Raw genomic sequence first — 20,949 nt, 5'->3', positions numbered from 1 at the left:
CTCCATCTCAAAAAAAAAAAAAAGACTTTTGTCTTGGGCTGCCCAGGGTGCTATGCATGAACAGTGGCTGAAAACAAGCAGGTTCAAGGGAAGATCAACTCACCATGTGCAGGCTGCATCCTTCTACTCACGATAGGACACTGACAGTGAACAGCTATCAAGTGCTGAGTTTTTGCCAGGCTCTGTGCAGAGCCCTTTGTATTCACCATCTCATTTGATCCTTGCAGCAACTCTAGGAGGTAGATGCTGTTCTACCATCTCCCTTTTACAGCATAGGAAGCTGCAGCTCAAGAAGATGCATAAACTACCCAGGTGGCAAATAAGCCGGACTACCGTTGACACTGGAGGGTTGCAAGCGGGGAATGGCAGTCACTTTTCAGAGACCAAAGAAGGAATCCAATCATTAAAAGGGGAGTTTAACTTGGTAGACTCTGAGGTCTCACCCAGCCCAACCTTCCGTGAATCTGTGACCGAACGTATCCCAGGCAAAGGGAAAAAAGACGTGTAGAGCTGATCATTAGTTCTCACAAAGAGGAGAGTCTTTGTATAGAAACTAACCTTCGTGTGTGTTTGGTTTTGAAAAGAAAACCCTCTGTGCGTAACCTGGAAGATCTGGACCCAGATAAAGCTATGTATGGCTGATCTGCTGTGTGTGAAATATCCGGGAAAATGGAGAGGGCTGGAATCACAGAGGCAGAGAGGAAAAAGAAGTCAATGGAGCCAGGAGCCCAGCGAAACGAAAATACCAGTGGAAGTTACTTACATCCGCGAACAACTAAGAGGTATTTGTGAGCAACAATTTCTAATACCTATATTATGTTATTTACATGCTACTCTCTAAGAAACTTCTTCCATTACCCCAACCTTTAGTAAATTAGGCTTCACACACAGCCTGGACCCGCTGGTAGTCTGGGGAGTGACGAAATTGGGAAATGCCCTGTGAGGTAATGTGCTATGCAGAGAGGCAATGTAGAATAGATACGGAACAGAACATTCAGAAAAGCCGTAGGATTGGTCAAGAACTCAGCAGACTGGAGGCCAAGGTGGGAGAATTACTTGAAGCTGGGAGTTCAAGACCAGCCTGGGCAACATAGTGAGATCTGTCTCTACAAAGCAATTTTTTAAAAATTCAACTGGTCAAGATGGTGCACACATGTAGTTCCAGCTACTCGGGAGGCTGAGGCAGGTAGATTGTTTGAGCCCAGAAGTTTGAGACTGCAGGGACCTTTGATCACTGTACTCTAGCCTGGGTAACAGAGAGAGACCCTGTCGCTCCACAAAAAAAAAAAAAAAGAAAGAAAGAAAAAAAAGGAACTCAACAGAGGCAGGGCTTAGAAACTGCATGGAAGAATCCTTGCAGTATTGAGAGAGCTACCGAGTTTTCCATTGCACGTGGGATGAATTTCTGGCCTCAAGAGGCTAGACCACGCTGCAGATGACCTACCAATAGAAAGCTATAATGTCTATTGAGAATTAATAATCAATATAAAATATAGCATGATCAATATAGATTAATAATATATTGATTATATTATATAAAATATATAAAAATAATCAATATAAAATATTGATTATTAATTATCAATAGAAATTCTATAGATATTATAAAAATGAACATTACACCCATAGTCACACTTAAAAACTAGGGAGGGCTTGTCAGCGACCTGAATATGAAAAGGACTTTCTGTAAGAAGGAAAGCAGCACAAGAGATCAAGCTGAAGAGGGAAACACACAGGAGTGTGCAAGAGACCTCACAACATAAGAGGGAGAGAGGGAGGTGAGAGGCAGTGAATAGGGGACTTGAGGTGGTGGGAGGAGTGCCCAGGGTAGTTCATGGCTGCTCAACAGAACGGGAGGCACCCACATCCAGAAGACCAGCCACTGAGGCACCCTGGCTGGAGGCATGACCCATCCAGCCATTGTCAGCACTCACTAAAAACAGCCAAATCCCTACCCAGCCCTCATGGGCGCAGCACAACAGCCTAAGAGGAAATCTCAACCATAAAGCAGATCATACAGGCAAAACTCACTGTATAAGGTATGAGACTTGAACCAATCGGACTTAAATCTTGAAAGACAAAGTGACCCTGGACAGGCTGATGACTTGGGAACTCCTAGGAAGCAGCTATGGCTTCTAGAACCATCCTTCACACCATCCTTCACTGCCCTTGGCAGAGGCAGACCCTAGACAGAAATTCCTTGAGACCGGCTGGGCAGGTGGTCTGAGGTGGGATGGGAGGAAGAATAGGAGAAAAATCCAGTGGTTCGGAGTTTGTTCTCTGGACACTTCACACCCAGATGCCTGGAATCTCTTCCCACCTCTTGTAGAGCTCCCTAAATGAGCTCTTTTCATTTTCAGGAAATTCTTGACGTAATGTTAGCGTTTTCAGGTACGCTCAAATGTGAAATGAAATCCTGGAAGTGAGCAGACCACAGCAGGGGAGATAATGGATCACATTTTCTAGATATCAGTTTCTATTAGTTGCAAGCAGAGGTTTATATTGCAAATGGGATTTGTCCATGAGGAGAGAACATGCGATGCAGTTAAATTGGGTTTCTTTTTTTTTCTTTCTTTCTTTTTTTTTTTTTTTTGTTTTTTTTGGTATAGAGTCTCACTCTGTTGCCCAGGCTGGAGTGCAGTGGCATGATCTTGGCTCACTGCAACCTCTGCCTCCTGGGCTCAAGCAATTCTCCTGCCTCAGCCTCCCAAGTAGCTAGGATTACAGGCACCCACCACCGCACCTGGCTAATTTTTTTTTTTTTTTTTTTTTTTTTTTTTATGTTTAGTAGAGAAGGAGTTTCCCCATGTTGGCCAGGCTGATCTTGAACTCCCGACCTCAAGTGACCACCCACTTAGGTCTCCCAAAGTGCTGGGATTACAGGCGTGAGTCACCATGCCCGGCCCCTGATGCAGTTAAATTGAAGTTGGTATGACAGAGGCTTACAGATAATAAGCAGGCACTGTTAGAGCAAAGGCATTCAATTCATGCCATTAGGTCCACTTTCCTCTGCCAGCAAGCGAGAGCAGAAGTGAAAACCTCCTTGGACTTTGCTTTCCTGCTCATTGGCACTATTCTACCTTGGTGGCTTCCAACTCACAGGCTGTGGCACCATCGCAAAGGATCCTTGAATCCATATGTGTGCCAAGCTTTGTCTGCAACCTGTACAAATTGCATGCTTACAGATCAATGCACAACTATGTTTCTAGTGGGGACAGATGCTTAAGAATTACTGAATTCAGCCAGGCGTGGTGGCTCACACCTGTAATCCCAGCACTTTGGGAGGCGTAGGTGGGCAGATCACTTGAGGTCAGGAGTTCAAGACCAGCCTGGCCAACATGGCGAAATCCCGTCTCTACCAAAAATATAAAAAATCAACCAGGTGTGGTGGCGCATGCCTGCAATCTCAGCTAGTACTAGGGAGGCTGAGGCTGGAGAATTGCTTGAACTCAGGAGGTGGAGGTTGCAGTGAGCCGAGATCAGGCCATTGCACTCCAGCCTGGGTGACAGAGCTACTGAATTCATGGTAGATTTTTCGACTTTGAGTATTTGCTCAGCCAATAAGTGCTATGAACATTGCTGCTAACATGTGGCAGTCCATCACTTTTCTGAATATAACAAAGATTTTCTCATATCCTAATAGATGACATCCAGCGTTCCACCCAGAGAGCCCCCTTTTTTGCCAAAGGGAAATTTGATTTGGAAGAAACAAGATGAATGGAGTCTGCACAATTAGATGTGGTAGGCCATGAGTAAGCATAACAGGTATGTCGGAATGGAAAAACTCAAAATGTTTTTCCTCTGCTCTCACAGCACAACAATCAATCCAGAAAACTTCTGTGACAAAAGGGGTAGGGGTTTTCCCCCACACACCAAGCAAGCAATCGCTTCTGTAGTGGACACCAGCTGGGTGTCCTCCAATTCAATTCCGACACCATCTACCTAAGAGGCACCATCAGATCCCACAGGTTTAGGGCTCAGTCCCCAAGACTCTCCCCCAATTCTGATGCCAATTGCAAGCCCAGGGTTGTTTTACCTATGCTTCTGACCAACTGGTATCCCACAGCCTCCTCCTTGGGTTCGATTAATTTGCTACAGCGGCTCATAGAACCCCGGGAACACTGAATTCTGCATACTTGTTTATTGTACAAAGGATACAGATGAAGAGCTGCACCATTTGGGGGAAAGGGCGTGGAGCCTCCGTGCCCTCCCAGGCTGGTGAAAGGAGGACAGGGGAAGGTCTGAGAGAGAGATTCTCTTTCTGAGGCCTAAAGTGCCCCACCATATAGCAAAAGAGTGTAGTAAGGGCTATGGGAGTTATTAGCCAGGAACGGTAGGCAAAAACCAATCTATCTCTCTCTCTATAGCTATAGATATAATATCATGGCATAGGTGGGAACAGTGGATGGGAGGTTAGCTTGGGGCATCAGCTGGGTTTTGCACAGACGGTTGGGTCTGGGTGAGCAAGAGAAGTTAAGGGTGAGGACCGATGGCTGTGGGTGAGAATGTGTATTGGTGGACATGAATGGGTATCCATAAGTGTGAATGGGTGTGGTGGGTGTGGGTGTATATGAGTGGGTGTGGTGGGTGTGGGTGTATGTGAGTGGGTGTGAGTGTATGTGAGTGGGTGTGGGTGTATGTGGTGGGTATGGGTGTATGTGGTGGATGTGGGTGTATGTGGTGGGTGTGGGTGTATGTGAGTGGGCGTGGGTGTATATGAGTGGGCGTGGGTGTATGTGAGTGGTGTGAGTGTGAGTGGGTGTGGGTGTATGGGGTGGATGTGGGTGTATGTGGTGGGTGTGGATGTATGTGACTGGGCGTGTGTGTATGTGAGTGGGTGTGGTGGATGTGGGTGTATGTGGTGGGTGTGGGTGTATGTGAGTGGGCGTGGGTGTATGTGAGTGGGCATGAGTGTATGTGAGTGGGTGTGAGTGTATGTGGTGGGTGTGGGTGTATGTGAGTGGGCGTGGATGTATGTGAGTGGGCGTGAGTGTATGTGAGTGGGTGTGAGTGTATGTGAGTGGGTGCGGGTGTATGTGGTGGATGTGGGTATATGTGGTGGGTGTGGGTGTATGTGAGTGGGTGTGGGTGTATGTGAGTGGGCGTGAGTGTATGTGAGTGGGCGTGAGTGTATGTGGTGGGCGTGGGTGAATGTGGTGGGTGTGGGTGTATGTGGTGGGTGTGGGTGTATGTGGTGGGTGTGAGTGTATGTGGTGGATGTGGGTGTATGTGGTGGGTGTGGGTGTATGTGACTGGGTGTTGGTGTATGTGAGTGGTTTGAGTGTATGTGAATGGGTGTGGGTGTATGTGAGTGGGTGTGAGTGCATGTGAGTGGTTTGAGTGTATGTGAGTGGGTGTGGGTGTATGTGAGTGGGTGTGAGTGCATGTGAGTGGTTTGAGTGTATGTGAGTGGGTGTGGGTGTATGTGAGTGGGTGTGGATGTATGTGAGTGGTTTGAGTGTATGTGAGTGGGTGTGGGTGTATGTGAGTGGTTTGAGTGTATGTGAGTGGGTGTGGGTGTATGTGAGTGGTTTGAGTGTATGTGAGTGGGTGTGGGTGTATGTGAGTGGTTTGAGTGTATGTGAGTGGGTGTGGGTGTATGTGAGTGGTTTGAGTGTATGTGAGTGGGTGTGGGTGTATGTGAGTGGGTGTGGGTGTATGTGGTGGGTGTGGGTGTATGTGAGTGGGTGTGGGTGTATGTGGTGGGTGTGGGTGTATGTGAGTGGGTGTGGGTGTGAGTGGGTGTGAGTGTATGTGAGTGGGTGTGAGTGCATGTGAGTGGTTTGAGTGTATGTGAGTGGGTGTGGGTGTATGTGAGTGGGTGTGGGTGTATGTGAGTGGGTGTGAGTGCATGTGAGTGGTTTGAGTGTATGTGAGTGGGTGTATGTGAGTGGGTGTGGGTGTATGTGAGTGGTTTGAGTCTATGTGAGTGGGTGTGAATGGGCTTGCATGGGCGTGGGGCAGACAACGCTGCTCCCTCGATTTTCCATCCATTCCCCCACACCTCCCAGCCACTCCTGGAAGTTAGGCAGGAACTATAAGACTAGTTTGAGGTCATAGGCTCTGGGCCAAAATGACTTGGGTCACTTCTGGGCTAAAGCATAGAAAAGCTGGTGTGTGGCCACCTAGCTGTCTGTCCTGGTCCTGCAGTGACCAGCAACATTCCAGATGCACAACGTCATCACTGTAGGTCCTCGAGTGACGGTCAGTTTGACCCCCACTGCTAGCTGAGTTTGGACACATGGCGTGAATGAAGAGTTAACCTCAGCTGTATGAAACCCCTGAGGTTTCAGACCTAACTTTTCTGCAGCATGACCTAACCCATTCCAGCTAACGCAGGGGCGTCAGGAAGGATGACTGTCCGAGTCGTGAGGACTCGCAGTGATACACATGGTCAGCCACTCATTAACTCATACAATTTATTCAACAGATGTTTATTATGTAGGAGGTACTGAGCAATTCATTAGTGAACAAAGCAATCAAGAAGCTGTCCCTGCAGAGTTTGCATTCTAGTAGGGGACAGACGGACAATAAATAAAATTAATTGGATAAGCCAGGCACGATAGCTCACACCTGTAGTCCCAACACTTTGAGAGGCCGAGGTGGGCGGATTATCTGAGGTCAGAAGTTCGAGACCCAGCCTAGCAAACATGGTGAAACCCCATCTCTCCTAAAGCTACAAAATTAGCCGGGTGTGGTGGCGCACACCTGTAATCTCAGCTACCTGGGAGGCTGAGGCAGGAGAATTGCTCGGACCTGGGAGGCAGAGGTTGCAGTGAGCCAAGATTGCACCACTGCACTCCAGCCTGGGCAACAGAGAGGGACTTCATCTAAAAAAATAAATACATACATACATACATAAAAATAAATTGGATAAATAGTGTATTGGTGAATGATAAGTGTTATGGGAGAAAAAAATGAGGTATCTTCAATGTAACCCTGGCTAATAACAGTTGTATGCTTCGGTCCCAACAGAGGTGAGCAAAAGGGACCCAAACCCTAACTCTGAGCTGAAGTCGTGGCCTCTCCTCTGGCCTACCCAGGAGAACCTCCGAACCTGTGTGAAACCCTGAGAGGAAAAAAGAAGGAGCCTTCGGAGGTCATCAGTGCATTTTGCAGTCTGGCCTCTGAAGATGAGTCAGTTCACGCTGAGTCATGAGGGGGCATCTGGGTCATATAAAACGTGGGCTGAGTAGAGGGCGGGCTGCTTTCTATCCAGAATGAATCTGCCAAGGATGACACGAATCTACCTGGCACTTGGGACACAGCAGTAAGCAATGAAATGAAAGTGTGCTGACTTTGGACCGGGCACAGTGGCTTACGCCTGTTATCCCAGTTACGGGAGGGATGCAGGCACATCACAAGGTCAGGAGTTCGAGACCAGCCTGGCCAACATGGAAAAATCCCGTCTCTACTAAAAATACAAAAATTAGCCAGGCATGGTGGCACGTGCCTATAATTCCAGCTACTTGGGAGGCTGAGGCAGGAGAATCACTTAAACCTGGGAGGCAGAGGTTGCAGTGAGTGGAGATCATGCCACTACACTCCAGTCTGGGCGACAAGAGCAAGACTCCGTCTCAAAAAAAGAAAAAAAAAGAAAAGAAAAGAAAGAAAGAAAAGAAAAAAAAGAAAGAAAGTATACTGACTTTGAACTGTGCCATTTTTTTCTTCCTAACTTTCTTCCCATTCCTGGACTTGGATGTCCATGTTTAGGGACTTAAATTCCTGGAGAGGGTGTGATTCTGTAGTTTCTTCCCCTTTCTGCAGCTTGAGAGCACAGACTAGACGTCACCGTTTCCAGACTTTTATTTCATCTCTTCTAGGTAAAGATCTGCCAGTTTGGTAACTAACGGCAGCATCTTCCTCCCCTCTGCAGCTCACCTTCTAGAACCTTATGCAGTAAATAAAAAGAATACTGCTGAGCCTGCCTTAGCAGGAAAGCAGAAGGATGGGAGTAGAGGGGGGTTTCAGGATGACATTTGAAACCATGTGTCTCCTGCAGCACCAGACAGACTGTCTCAGACCCCTGGGAGGAAGATGTAACACAGACAGTCACCTGATTGTGCAAAAATTAAGTACGGTTCATTAAAACACAATATTTAGGTGTAGTAATTCTGCAGAAGCAGCTTTGAATAATTGAAGATGCGTTTAATGTACTGTATTGCTCTGATGTGAATACTAAGAGTGAGACAATAGCAATTTTTAAAGTTGAATAAATACTGATTAGTAAATTTTCAACACAGAAGTTCCTTGTTACCAGACACGTGGTTTAATTCTCTGTGCACAGGCCTTAGCTCATGCATACTGACATTTGGTGAGTAAGTCTATTTTAAGCTCTGCCAGGCTCCCTGCTCTTATACTCACCATGTGCACCAGTTTCCAGCCTACCCACCAACCACAGACTTTGATCCCTACCTTTCTTTCATGATAGACCCTAAAAGCTCATAGAATCCATATTATTTCCAGATAATTTCTTAAATATCAACTTCATAGTAATATTAATGCAAAGAATATATTAAACTTTTAAAGTAAAAGTTTACATTGTTCCCATATGCTGTGACAACTCCATAAAATAACTACTCTACCCTTCTTACTACGGAGACTTGGGTTGGTCTTAGGTCCAATTTCACTAATCAATAGCTTTGTGTCACACTAAATAAGTGACCATTTACTGGCAATCTGGGAAATTCCAGTGTTTAAATAATGGCATCAGTGATAAGGAAAAATAGAACCTAAAGAAATAAGTCAGTAAGCATGCATGAATAATAATTAGAATGAAAAGGGAATGGGACTATGTAAAACTTTTAAGAGGTCACACGGAAAAAGTCCAGGATTTAGAGTTTGGGGACCTGTGTTTGAAACTCAACTTTGTCACTCTGAGGGCAAAAGATATGAACAGACACTTCTTAAAAGAAGACATTTATGCAGCCAACAAACACATGGAGAAAAGCTCAACATCACTGATCATCAGAGAAATACAAATCAAAACCACAATGAGATACCATCTCACACCAGTCAGAATGGCGATTATTAAAGTCAGGAAACAATACATACTGGCAAGGCTATGGAGAAATAGGAACGCTTTTACACTGTCGGTGGGAATATAAATTAGTTCAACCACTGTGGAAGACAGTATGGAGATTCCTCAAGGATCTAGAACCAGAAATACCATTTGACCCAGCCATCCCATTATTGGATATATATCCAAAGGAATATAAATCATCCTACTATAAAGACACATACACACATATGTTTATTGCAGCACTATTTACAATAGCAAAGACATGAAGCCAACCGGAAAGCCCATCAACGATATGCTGGATAAAGAAAATGTGGTACGTATACACACGGAATACTATGCAGCCATAAAAAAGAATGAGCTCATGTCCTTTGCAGGGACATGGATGAAGCTGGAAAGCTTCATCCTCAGCAAACTAACACAGGAACAGGAAACCAAATACCTCATGTTCTCACTCATAAGTGGGAGTTGAACATTGAGAACACACGGACACAGAGAGGAGAACAACCACACCACAGCCTGTTGGGGGGTGGGGGGGATGAGGGAAGGGAACTTAAAGGATGGATCAATGGGTGCAGCAAACCACCATGGCACACATATACCTACCTAACAAAACTGCATGTTCTGCATCTGTATCTCTTTTTTTTTTTTTTTTTTTTTAAGAAAAACAAAAACAAAAAAAGAAATTCAAGTTTGTCACTTAGAGAGTAGACTTTTAAATACCAAGCACTTACTTGGCACTCTCACATGCATTAAGTTGGTTAATGTTTCTTTATCTTCTACCCTAAGTGGGGCACTTCTGCTTTCATGCCTACGTTTGATACTCAATATTCCAAAACGTTACACGTTACTCTATAATTATGTAGGGGCACATTCCAATATGACTGTATAATAAATTATACAACATAATAGGAATAGACATCATAAATTATACATCATAATTTGTATGCTCCAATAGAATTTACAAAGCATTTGTCCATAAATTGTCTTACGTTTACATTATGGATATTCTCAACAACTCTTCAGTAGGTATCATCGCCCACCTCTTTTTTTGTCAATGTGAAAGGAGAGTCTCAGAGAGCAGGTGCGGCTGCTCAGTGGTGGCCGGAAGTCTGGGTCTACTGACCCTGACTCCAGAGGCCATGTGAGCCATAATGTCATTCATTGGTCTGTAGCCTCAGCACCAAGACCTTGGTTTACCTCTTACATTTTTTTTATGTCTTCCTAATACACGTAAACAAGCATAATTGTCAGTGTACAAATACAAATTTTGAGCATCACAGATAAAGTAAAGCAAACTTCCCTTGACCATCACTTTTTATTTCAAGTTCTTTCCCTGAAGATATCACCAATCTCAGTTTGGTGACTATACTTCCAAAATTGTGTGTGTGTGTGTGTGTGTGTGTGTGTGTGTATACAAACTGGTTTGAGTATATTATACAATACTGGAACATCCTATACTAAAGCAATTATTTGTCACTTATCTGAAATTCACATTTAACTAGGTGACCTTATTTTTATTTGCCTAATCTGGCAACCCTCTCCTAGAGTATAGAGCCAGGCACTGCCAGGTTGGGTAACCAAAACATTTCCCTCACTCTCAAAATAAGGAATCTTTACCATTTCTGCCCAGAGACGTCATAATTACTGTATAATAGTAACTTCTATGTGATTCCCTTTCTCCCATTTTGTGGTGCCACATTTTGTGTATATCTATGTTTTCTCTTCGCTACCGTGGTTCACTGGGTGTTCGTAGGGAAGAGCAATTGACTTGAAATTGATATAGGTCACTCGTTCATGAGAAGCAGCAGGCGACCTAAGGAAGAACCAGCTGCACATCACACAGACTGGACAGTCTGCTAGTTGCCTGCCCAAAATCCATTTGTCTTTTTTCTTTCCTGGTAGAATATACTTTAGTATTTGGGGGTAGCAATGTACCCAGCTAAAAAAAAAAAAAAAAAAAAAATTTTTGGCTTCCAATGCAAATAAGGGTAGGCCAATATCACATAAGCACAAGTCATTAAGTAGAACTCCCAGAAAGGCTAAGAAGGCAAAGAATCATGCCTTTTGATTTTCTCTGCTTTATTTCTTCTTCCCACATGGAATGTAGATGTGACGGCCGGAGCTCCAGAAGCATCTTTAGTCACAAGCAACCTTGAAAATGAAATCACTGTGCTAAGGATGATGGGGCAGACAATAGATGGAACTCGGGTTCCTAGTGGTCGTGGAGCTGCCATACGTGTGAAGGACTGGTGACCTCCAGCTCTCCTCTATGCGAAGGATCAATAATAAGGTTTCCTCTTATTTGAGCCATTGGTCTGAGTTTTCTGTCATGTTCAACTACCGATAGTCTAAATTGACATATCCATCCTACCCCTGCTAATTTCAAATGCCACCTTCATCATATATTGAATTCTCATGTATGATCTTTTGCTGGTTTCCTTATATTCTGGTTCATTTATCTATTTTTTTTTTTTCCTGCACCAATACCACACTGTTTGATTGTTAATGCCATATATTTTGATGTTTAAAGCAGGGGTCCCTGACCCTCAGGCCACAAACCAGTACCTGTCCGTGGCCTGTTAGAAACCGGTCCACACAGCTGGAGGTGAGCAGCAGACTAGCGCACATTGCCGCCTAAGCTTCGCCTCCTGTCAGATCAGCTGGGCATTACATTCTCACAGGAGCCCAAACCCTACTGTGAACTGCCTATGGGAAGGATCTAAGTTGTGAGCTCCTTACGAGAATCTCACTAATGCCTGATGATCGGAGGTAGAACATTTTCATCCCAAAACCATCTCCCCAACCCCGTCCGTGGAAAAATTGTCTTCCACGAAACCAGTCCCTGGTGCCAAAAAGGTTGGGAGTGGCTGGTCTAAAGGAGAAGATACTAGACATCATTAATGTCCTGTTTCAAATTTATCTTAGTTGTTCTTACACATCTGTTCCTTTGTATAAATTCTGGAATTTGTTTATGAAGTTTCATGAGGAATTTTGGTGACACTTTTATTGGGATTATAGATAATTTAGAGTAAATTGGCTTATTTACAGTTGAGTGTTCCTATCTATGTAGATGGTATAATCTCTCCATTTATTCAGGTTGTTTTTGACATCTTTTGTTAAACAGAATTCCCTTGATAAAGGTCTTTCGCGTTTCTTTTAGTTTTTTCTATTTTATATTTTGTTGTCGCTATTTCCATTATAATTTGGAATTTTTATCACCTTTTCTGATTTATTACTGATAACCTACAGGAAATCTATTGATTTTTTATATTGAGTTTGTGTTCTATCATCTTCTGAACTCTCATTGATTTTTCCAGTTTTCCAGTTGATTCTCTTCCATATTCTAGGTAAATAATCATACCGTTTTCTGTCTTTCTTTCTGGTATCTGTGCCTTTCACTTATTTTCTTTATCTCATTTCGTAGGCTAGAGGATTGTTTTTAAACCTATCACCTAGAGAGCTTTGTAAAATACCAGTGCCTGAGCCCCACCCCCAGGAATCCTGACTCAGGTGCACTGGGATGGGATGCAGGCATAATGGTGTTATTTTAGGACTCCCACATGATCCCAACAGACAAAGTGCTTTGAGGACCCCTGGACCAGCAGCTCAACCCCAGCATTGAGTAGGAGAGGCAATAGGCAGCATCTGCATCCTGTTCCGTATGTGCTAAGAACCTCAGAAACATTCAGTGTGATGTTTCCTAGGTCTCAGGTAAATACCCATTACCAAATGCAGCACGTTTTCTACTCCATCTAGTTCAAAGAGACTTTTAAAATAAGGAATGGAGTTTTCTTTTGTGCTTTTGTTTTACTTCTTGGCTGAAAGACACTTGATTCTAAGCTCTCTTTTATTTTTATAAAAGCATTTATGGTTACAGATTTTCCTCAGAATACCATTTTATCTATAACACAGAGTTTGCTCCTTAATGTTTTTTTAATCAATATATAAAGAGATTTTAATTTTAATACATTCTGATTTCTTCTTTAACCCAAGAGTCGTTAGAAACGCACATGTGGTTTTCTAAACCTTTCAAGTAATAAGGTTCTTCAGTTATCTTTTTGTTGCAAATATCTAATTGTATTGCATTTTGTGTATGAAAATGGCCTGTTTGAATTCACCATATGAAAGTGGCTTGTTTCTTTCTGCCTTTTAGAATCTACTGTCATTTCCTTTGTGGCCCAACTTGGGCTGATTTTTAATCTAAAACATAATTACAAGTAATGTAGTTGAAAACTATATTCTCTCTTAGGCACAAAACTACAAAACCAAGTGGTTTTATTCAAATTATCTTTTTTCTTAATTATTTTCATCTATTTAAGGTGCCAATTTATGAGTGAAGAATAAGGCTTTGTCTATTTTTCCTTTCATTTCTGTTTTAACTTTATATGTGCTTGCAGCTTCGTGCATTTCTCCATGTATTTCTATCCGGTTTTGCTTTAATATCTCCATCTCTATGCTGTTGGCACACAATGGTTCATAACTGTGATCATTAATTGATGGATTATTCCTTTTTACCTATAAACAGTGTTTCAGTTTGCCCTTTATAATGCTTTTCACCCTACATTCCATTCTGCTTGGTGTTAATATTGCTATTCTAGATTTATTTGTTAATATTTGTTTCTATTTTTCACCCATTTGTTTTCTTCTTTTTTTTAAGACCAAAAAAAGAAAACTGTCCGGAGCTGCACGCCCCGGCCATAGCGAATAATAATTAAGGATTAAACGCCTGAGCTATATTCCTTTCCACCCCACACCTTCTCCCTAGATTTACCTTCTTCCCTGTATTAATACCGCCATTAAAAGATGGCGCTCTTCCCGCTTCTTCTTCATTCATTTTTCCCGCGCCCGCGAAAAGACTACCTGACAGCGCAGGCGCAACATGACGTCCGACCGGAGAAACCGAAGCCTATCTGGCCACGCCTTCCGCAATGAGGTCATTTCCGCCTTAGCCCAACCCCTTCCCCTCTGCATGTATATAAGGCATTGCATTACCGCCATTAAACGAGACTTGATCAGAGCACTGACTTGTCTCCATTTCTCGTGTCTCTTGTTCCCCAAATTCCCACCCCCTCCTCCAGGGCCTACACTGACTATCCCGCGGGCGGGGATAGAAAACTTTTTTCTTCGTTGCCCAGGCTGGAGTGCAATGCTGTGATCTCCGCTCACTGCAACCTCAGCCTCCTGGGTTCAAGAGATTCTCCTGCCTCAGCCTCCTGAGTGGCTGGGATTATAGGCGTGTAGCACCACTATACACGGCTAATTTTTTGCATTTTTAGTAGAGATGGGGTTTCACTATGTTGGCCAAGCTGGTCTCAAACTCCTGACCTCGTGATCCGCCTGCCTCAGCCTCCCAAAGTGCTGAGATTACAGGTGTGAGCCACCATGCTCAGCGTCATCCCTTTATTTTCAACATTCCTATGTCATTTTGTTTTAAGAGCTTCTTGTGCAAATCACATATATCTGGATATTGGGTTTTTTACTCAGAGTCTCTGTCTTTTAATAAGTAAATTTAACACGTTATTATTGTTACTTGGACTTACACCCGCCAAGTGATTTTGTGTCTTTCATACTTTCTCGCTGTTCTTGTTTTTCTCTTTCTGGCTTTGTTTGATTTGCTCAAACCTGCTTTCATTTTTCTTCTAAGTTTGAAATTTACATACTGTATTTATTCTCCCAATGTTTAGTCTTAGCTTTGTAACACTTCTACTTAAACTTGTATTTTTCTTTTATTTCTTTTTTTTTTTTTAATTTCTTCTTCTTGTTATAGCTCACTGCAGCCTCAAACTCCCGGGCTCAAGCAATCCTCCTGCCTCAGACTCCAGAATAGCTGAGACTACAGGAGTGTGCCACGATGCCAATTACTTTTTTAATTTTTTGTGGAGATGAGGGTCTCACTGTGTTTGTCCAGGCCAACATTATGTTTTGCTAACAGTATCCAAACTCAAGTCAGTATCTATAATTTTTGCCCAAACAAGAGCAAAATCAACACCCATTTATTTCTCTCAGCCTTCTTGTGTCACATTCATCACCACCACCTCCTTAGTTTTTTGTTTGTTTTTTTTTTTTTTTTTTTTTTGAGACAGAGTCTCGCTCTGTCGGCCAGACTGGAGTACAGTGGTGTGATCTCGGCTCACTGCAACCTCCATCTCCCAGACTCAAGCCATTCTCCTGCCTCAGCCTCCTGAGTAGCTGGGATTACAGGCGTGTGCCACCTTGTCTGGTTAATTTTTGTATTTTTAGTAGAGATGGGGTTTCACCATGTTGGCCAGGCTGGTCTTGAACTTCTGACCTCAAGTGATCCACCCACCTCGGCCTCCCAAAGTGCTGGGATTACAGGCATGAGCCACTGCGCCCAGCCCATTCTCTTTTCTTTATAGAGAATTGTTGGTTGTTTCTTACTCTTTGGAAGCCTTTATGATTTTTCTTGAGCTTTGGTGTTGTGAAATTTCACTACAATGTGTCGAATTGTCTTCTTGCATTCATCCCATTTTAGTACTCAGTGGACCTTTTCAGTCTGAGCACTCATATTTTTCTTCTATTCTGGGATTTTTTTTTTACTTCTATCCTTATTTTGAATTTGTCCACTCTTCGTTCTCTCTATTTGGGGTGGGGTGGCTAGTTACTACTACTGGCTTCCCCAATAGCCATTCTCTCCTTTCTTCTTAGAAACAGAATACTGATTTTAACAAGACATATCATCATGAAGAATATCTACTTTGAAGCTCACTGTGGCCATGTGTTTTAATTCTAGACAATGAGATCTAAGCAAAGGCGTTTTGTAGAATTCTGGGAAGCCTGCTTAAAGGGGTTTGAGTTAACTGGGCAGGTCTGGCTTTTCTCTTTTTTCCCTGCCTGCAACACAAATGGAGTGGCTGGAGCTCCGGCAGCTGTTTTTAGCCATTAGGTGAGCTTGAAGAGCCCATGTGCTGGGCTGGCAAAGCAGGAACACAGGAATCAGGGTCTTCGATGATGCTTGTGGAGTCATACGCCAGCTCTCCTCTCCTCTGTACTTTTCTTTGGTAGATAAGTCATCTGTATCTTGTTAAGCCACCACTTTTTGCATCCTCCTATCCTAAGTAATACTAATAATCCTTCAGAATTCTTCTGACGTTTTTATTATAGGAATGTTAGAAATTCTTAATTTATGCTGCGTGCATCAGTCTTTTTTTCCTATGCTTCTCTTGGTTGGTTCAGCGTTGTATTCTAAAGTTTTCAGTTCAGTCTTCTAGGTTACTAATTTACACTTCAGCTGAGGCCAATCTGCTCAACTTTCTATTTTTTCAGCTTCAATCGTGATTTTTTTTTTATTTCCAAGATATCAAGTTGATTCCTTATTTTAATTATGCACACATAATTTTAAAAAAGCACACATAACACAAAATTACCACCTTAATTATTTTAAGAGTACAGTTCAGTGGCATTAAGTTTGTTCACATGGTTGCAACCATCATCACCATCCATCTCCAGAACTTTTTCATCCTTTCAAACTGAATCTGTTTTCATTAAACACCAACTCCCCGTTTTCCCCTCCACCTAGGCTCTAGAACTCACCTTTCAACTTTCTATCATTTTGACCACTCTAGGTCACTTACATAAATAGAAGTATAGAGTATGTGTCCTTTTGTGACTGATGTATTTCACATAGTATAATGTCTTCTTCAAGTTCCTCCATGTGATAGGATTTTCTTCCCTTTTAAGGCTGAACATTCTTCTGTAACATTCTCCTGGATGAATGTGGCATTTTATTTATCCACTCATCCATCAATGGACACTTGGGCTGCTTCTGCCTTTTTGCTATTGAGGATAATGCTGATATGAACATGGGGATTGCAGACTGATTCTTAGGGCAATCTCTTCTGATCTCGTTCTTTTTTTTTTTTTTTTTTTTTACTTTAAGTTCTGGGAACGTGTAGGTTTGTTACATGGGTATACATGTGCTGTGGTGGTTTGCCGCACCTCTCAATCCATCACCCAGGCTTTAAGCCCTGCCTGCATTAGGAATTTGACCTGATGCTCTCCCTCCCCTTGCCCCCCGCCCGCCAACAGGCCCTGGTGTGTGATATTTCCCTCCCTGTGTCCATGTGTTCTCATTGTTCAACTCCCACTTATGAGTGAGAACATGCAGTATTTGGTTTTCTGTTCCTCTGTTAGTTTGCTGAGAATTATGGCTTCCAGCTTTTGTTTGTAAAAGTCTCTGTGCACCAGGCTGCAGAAGTTACACTGATGTACACTAGCCTGAATATAGGAAGGGGTTGAATGTGCTACCCAGGCAGACACCTACCTCAGCCTCTCTCTTGATTATGGCAGAGATGTGAGACATGTAGGAGAGAGGGGCATTAACTAACCTTCTGGGCACATGGGCGGTCTGGTTTTGCTGGGAGTTGTCAGCCACCCCAGATCCTAGCCTGCCTCTCTGACCCGGAAAACCACACCTACTGCTCCCTCTTTTTTTTTTTTTTTTTTTTTTTTTTGACAGAGCCTTGCTCTGTCACCCAGGCTAGAGTGCAGTGGCATGACACGATCTCGGCTCCTGACCTTGTGATCGGCCCACCTCGGCTTCCCAAAGTGCTTGGATTACAGGCGTGAGCCACTGCGCCCAACCTTGCTACCTCTTAAAACAAGACACTTGATTGTTTTCTACCTGATAAAGGAGCAGCATCTCCCATCTATTGCTCCTTCAGGAGCATCAGGGTCCCATCTCGTCCTGGAATGACAATCTCCAGGCCTGCCATGCCTTTGCCCCCTTGCCCGTCTTTTGCATTCTTCCTCTCCTACAGATGATTTTTGACTGCAGTTTTCCTTGCTCCATCTAAGGAGCTTCTCATAATTACTGTCCGTCAACTGCCTCTCTCCTTCCTTCCCAGCATGGTAATGAGAACTTGTTACAATAATTATTTCTGTCACTTCTCAGCAGTGAGGGCAGGAGGGGGAGGCTGCTGCATATACATTATCTGCTCTCCTGAACTGGTTGTCTCGTTGTTTTTAAAGTTTCTTATTCTCAAATCACCAGCGCAAATCCAACAGAGTCTGTTATTTTGGGGAGGATCATAAAACACAGAGCAGAGAGTGCTGTGGCATTCACACATCTGTCTCTGTGAAGCAAGCAGGAATTTTTTGGTGGCCAAATATTTTGACAAACGCTTTGCAATTTCCTCCTTGTGCTCTCCCTAAGGAATAGTTTTTCTTAAGCCCAGAGATTCTGTGGATAGTGGTTGGCCTAAAAATGCAAATATTTCTTTGAGTAATGTGGGTTTATCCCGACCCATCCGTTTTATACCTGTGCAGCTAGAAGGAAAATTTTTCTTCTCTCATAATTACCAGTAGGCTTAGGAAACATGCCTTTGTGGGGACGATTCCCAGATCATCTTACCTGGGTTAGAAGCTGAGACTCTACAGGTGGAGGCAGAAGATCAATAATGTAGGGGAGGTAAACTTTTCCTCTATACTTTTAGGTTCTGTGATTGGGGTTCTGTAAATTAAGTTGACAAAAGACACATTAGCAAGAGAAGAGAAGAGTTTATGCAAACCTGAGTGTTCAGTGATGAGTAACTCAAAAGTTCTGATTAGAACTTGGGGCTTAAATACCTAACTTAGTGGGGGAAAGGGAGGAGGGAGAAAAGGCTCCTATGGGAAGTACAAATGAGCTTCTTTAGGATATACATTTTTTTCAGGATAACAGGACATTTTTTTAGGTGTGTGATGATGTTTTTCCATACAAATAGAGGTGTTCTTTCCATCTTCCTCAGGGCCATGAAACTCCCCCAGAGAAGGGATCTATAGTAGCTTCATTTACCAGAAGTTGCTGCTTTTAGTCAGACAAGGGAAGCTCTGAGGAGGCTTTTCTCTGCATCTGTTGAACCTCAAATATCTTCAGTTTAAAATAATCTTTATTCCAACTCTGGGGTTCTGAGTGGGTCCACACAGTAAGCTCATATGAGCTTCAGACGCTGGAGAGAGGGCTGTTGATCCTGAAAAAGAGAGGAAGAGAGAGAGGAAAAGAGAGAGGAAGAAGAGAAGAACAGTGAAATGGATGAAGATTCTGGGGAGCCTGGCGAGACCCCTCAAATCTTGAGCAAGTCACCCACACCTATGAATCATCTGTTGGGAGCAACCTTAGTGGAGCCACTGCAGACTGGGTTTTTATCCAAGATGGCAGGAGGCTGCACCCTCCAATGCTGACGAGAACAGACTGAAGAATTAGGCCATCAGAAATTCTCCAGGGTCATGAGGAAGACCCTGAGCTTTCACAGGCTTTAACTTGGGAGGGTTGAACCAAGCTTACCTAAATTTCCAGGAGGCACAGAAACCCTGTTTGAGCAGAGTAACATGTAAATGTCATACAGACTTCCTCGGGGTGTGAGCTTTGAGCTGAGTACCCAGTAGACGGGAGTCCAAGTCCCTTCTTTTCTGTGTCCCAGTCTCCCTGGGAACCTACTCCTCCAGGAGCAACAGCCCTGATTCCAAATACCTTTAAAATGTCCTGGAAATGTTTTTTTTTAGTATCTAAACCATATGTCCCAGACTTCTTCTATTCCAACTTTTTTTTTTTTTTTTTTGGGACCGTGTCTCGCTCTGTCACCCAAGCTGGAGTCCAGTGGCGTAATCTCGGCTCACTGCAAGATCTCGGCTCACCACAACCTCCACCTCCCGGGTTCAAGCAATTCTCCTGGCTCAGCCTCCTGAGTAGCTGGGACTACAGGCACATGCCACCATGCCAGGCCAATTTTTGTATTTTTAGTAGAGATGGGGTTTCACTATGTTGGCCAGGCTGGTCTTGAACTTCTGACCTTGTGATCCACCCACCTCAACCTCCTAAAGTGCTGGGATTACAGGTGTGAGCCACCGCTCCTGGCCTATTCCAACTCTTTCTATTACTATTTAGGACAAAAGCCTTTGTCAGACCAGGTTTCCGTTTGGGAAGGTAAAAAAGTCCTGGAGATGGAAGGTGGTGATAGTTGCACAACTGTATAAATCTGCTAATGCTGCTGAACTATATCCTTTAAAAAGGTTAAAATGGATCTTTAACACACACACACACACACACACACACACACAAATGATAAATAAATGCTTGAGATAACGGGTACCCTTATTTATCCTGATGTAATTATTACGCACTGTATGCCCATATCAAAGTATTTCATGTAGCCCGTAAATATACAAGGTAGGCCAGGCACGGTGGCTCACGCCTGTAATCCCAACACTTTGGGAGGCCCAGGCGGGTGGATTGCTTAAGGCCAGGAGTTCGAGACCAGCCTGGCCAACATGGTGAAACCCCTGGCTCTAGGAAAAATACAAAAACTAGCCAGGTGTGATAGCTAATTTAGCCAGCTTGTAATCCCAGCTACTTGGGAGGCTGAGGTAGGCGAACTGCTTGAACCCAGGAGGCAGAGGTTGTAGTGAGCCAGGACTGTACCACTGAACTGCAGCCTAAGCAACAGAGTGAGACTCTCTCAAAAAAAAAAAAAAAAAAAAAAAAATATATATATATATATATATATATATGTACCCATAAAAGTTAAAAATTAAAAATTAAACAAAAATGATTAAAATTGTGAATTTTATGTTTTATATATTTTACCACAATAAAAAAAATCCATCACATTTTATTTTTATTTTATTTATTTATTTTTTATTTTTATTTTTTTTTTTTTGCGACAGAGTCTTGCTCTGTCTGCCAGGCTGGAGTGCAGTGGCACAACCTCAGCTCACTGCAAGCTCCACCTCCTGGGTTCATGCCATTCTCCTGCCTCAGCCTCCCAAGTAGCTGGGACTACAGGCACCCACCACCTCACCTGGTGAATTTTTTGTATTTTTAGTAGAGACGGGGTTTCACTGTGTTAGCCAGGCTGATCTCAATCTCCTGACCTCATGATCCGCCTGCCTCAGCCTCCCAAAGTGCAGGGATTACAGGTGTGAGTCACCGC

At 43.3% G+C, this 20,949-nt stretch overlaps 1 protein-coding gene across 5 annotated transcripts in view; it reads right to left on the bottom strand.

Annotated features, from left to right (window-relative positions):
- LOC105472700 (WSC domain containing 1) overlaps nucleotides 1–20,949 on the bottom strand; it is a 515,974-nt gene that overhangs the window by 373,831 nt on the left and 121,194 nt on the right. For 4 of the 5 annotated variants that reach the window (XM_071082227.1, XM_071082226.1, XM_071082225.1 and 1 more), the window contains exons 2-3: nucleotides 18,816–18,990; nucleotides 18,393–18,491 (exon numbers count right to left, since the gene is read on the bottom strand). The gene's annotated coding sequence lies outside the window, so the exon portion shown is untranslated. Of the gene's footprint in view, nucleotides 1–18,392; nucleotides 18,492–18,815; nucleotides 19,017–20,949 lie in introns of those variants that run through there. The other variant, XM_071082228.1, reaches the window with a different exon arrangement.

The sequence above is a fragment of the Macaca nemestrina genome, chromosome 17, assembly GCF_043159975.1.
Source record: "Macaca nemestrina isolate mMacNem1 chromosome 17, mMacNem.hap1, whole genome shotgun sequence".
In the NCBI taxonomy this organism is placed as follows: Eukaryota; Metazoa; Chordata; class Mammalia; order Primates; family Cercopithecidae; genus Macaca; species Macaca nemestrina.
Note: the sequence above shows the minus strand (reverse complement) of the source record. Positions and strands in the feature narration are given on the sequence as shown.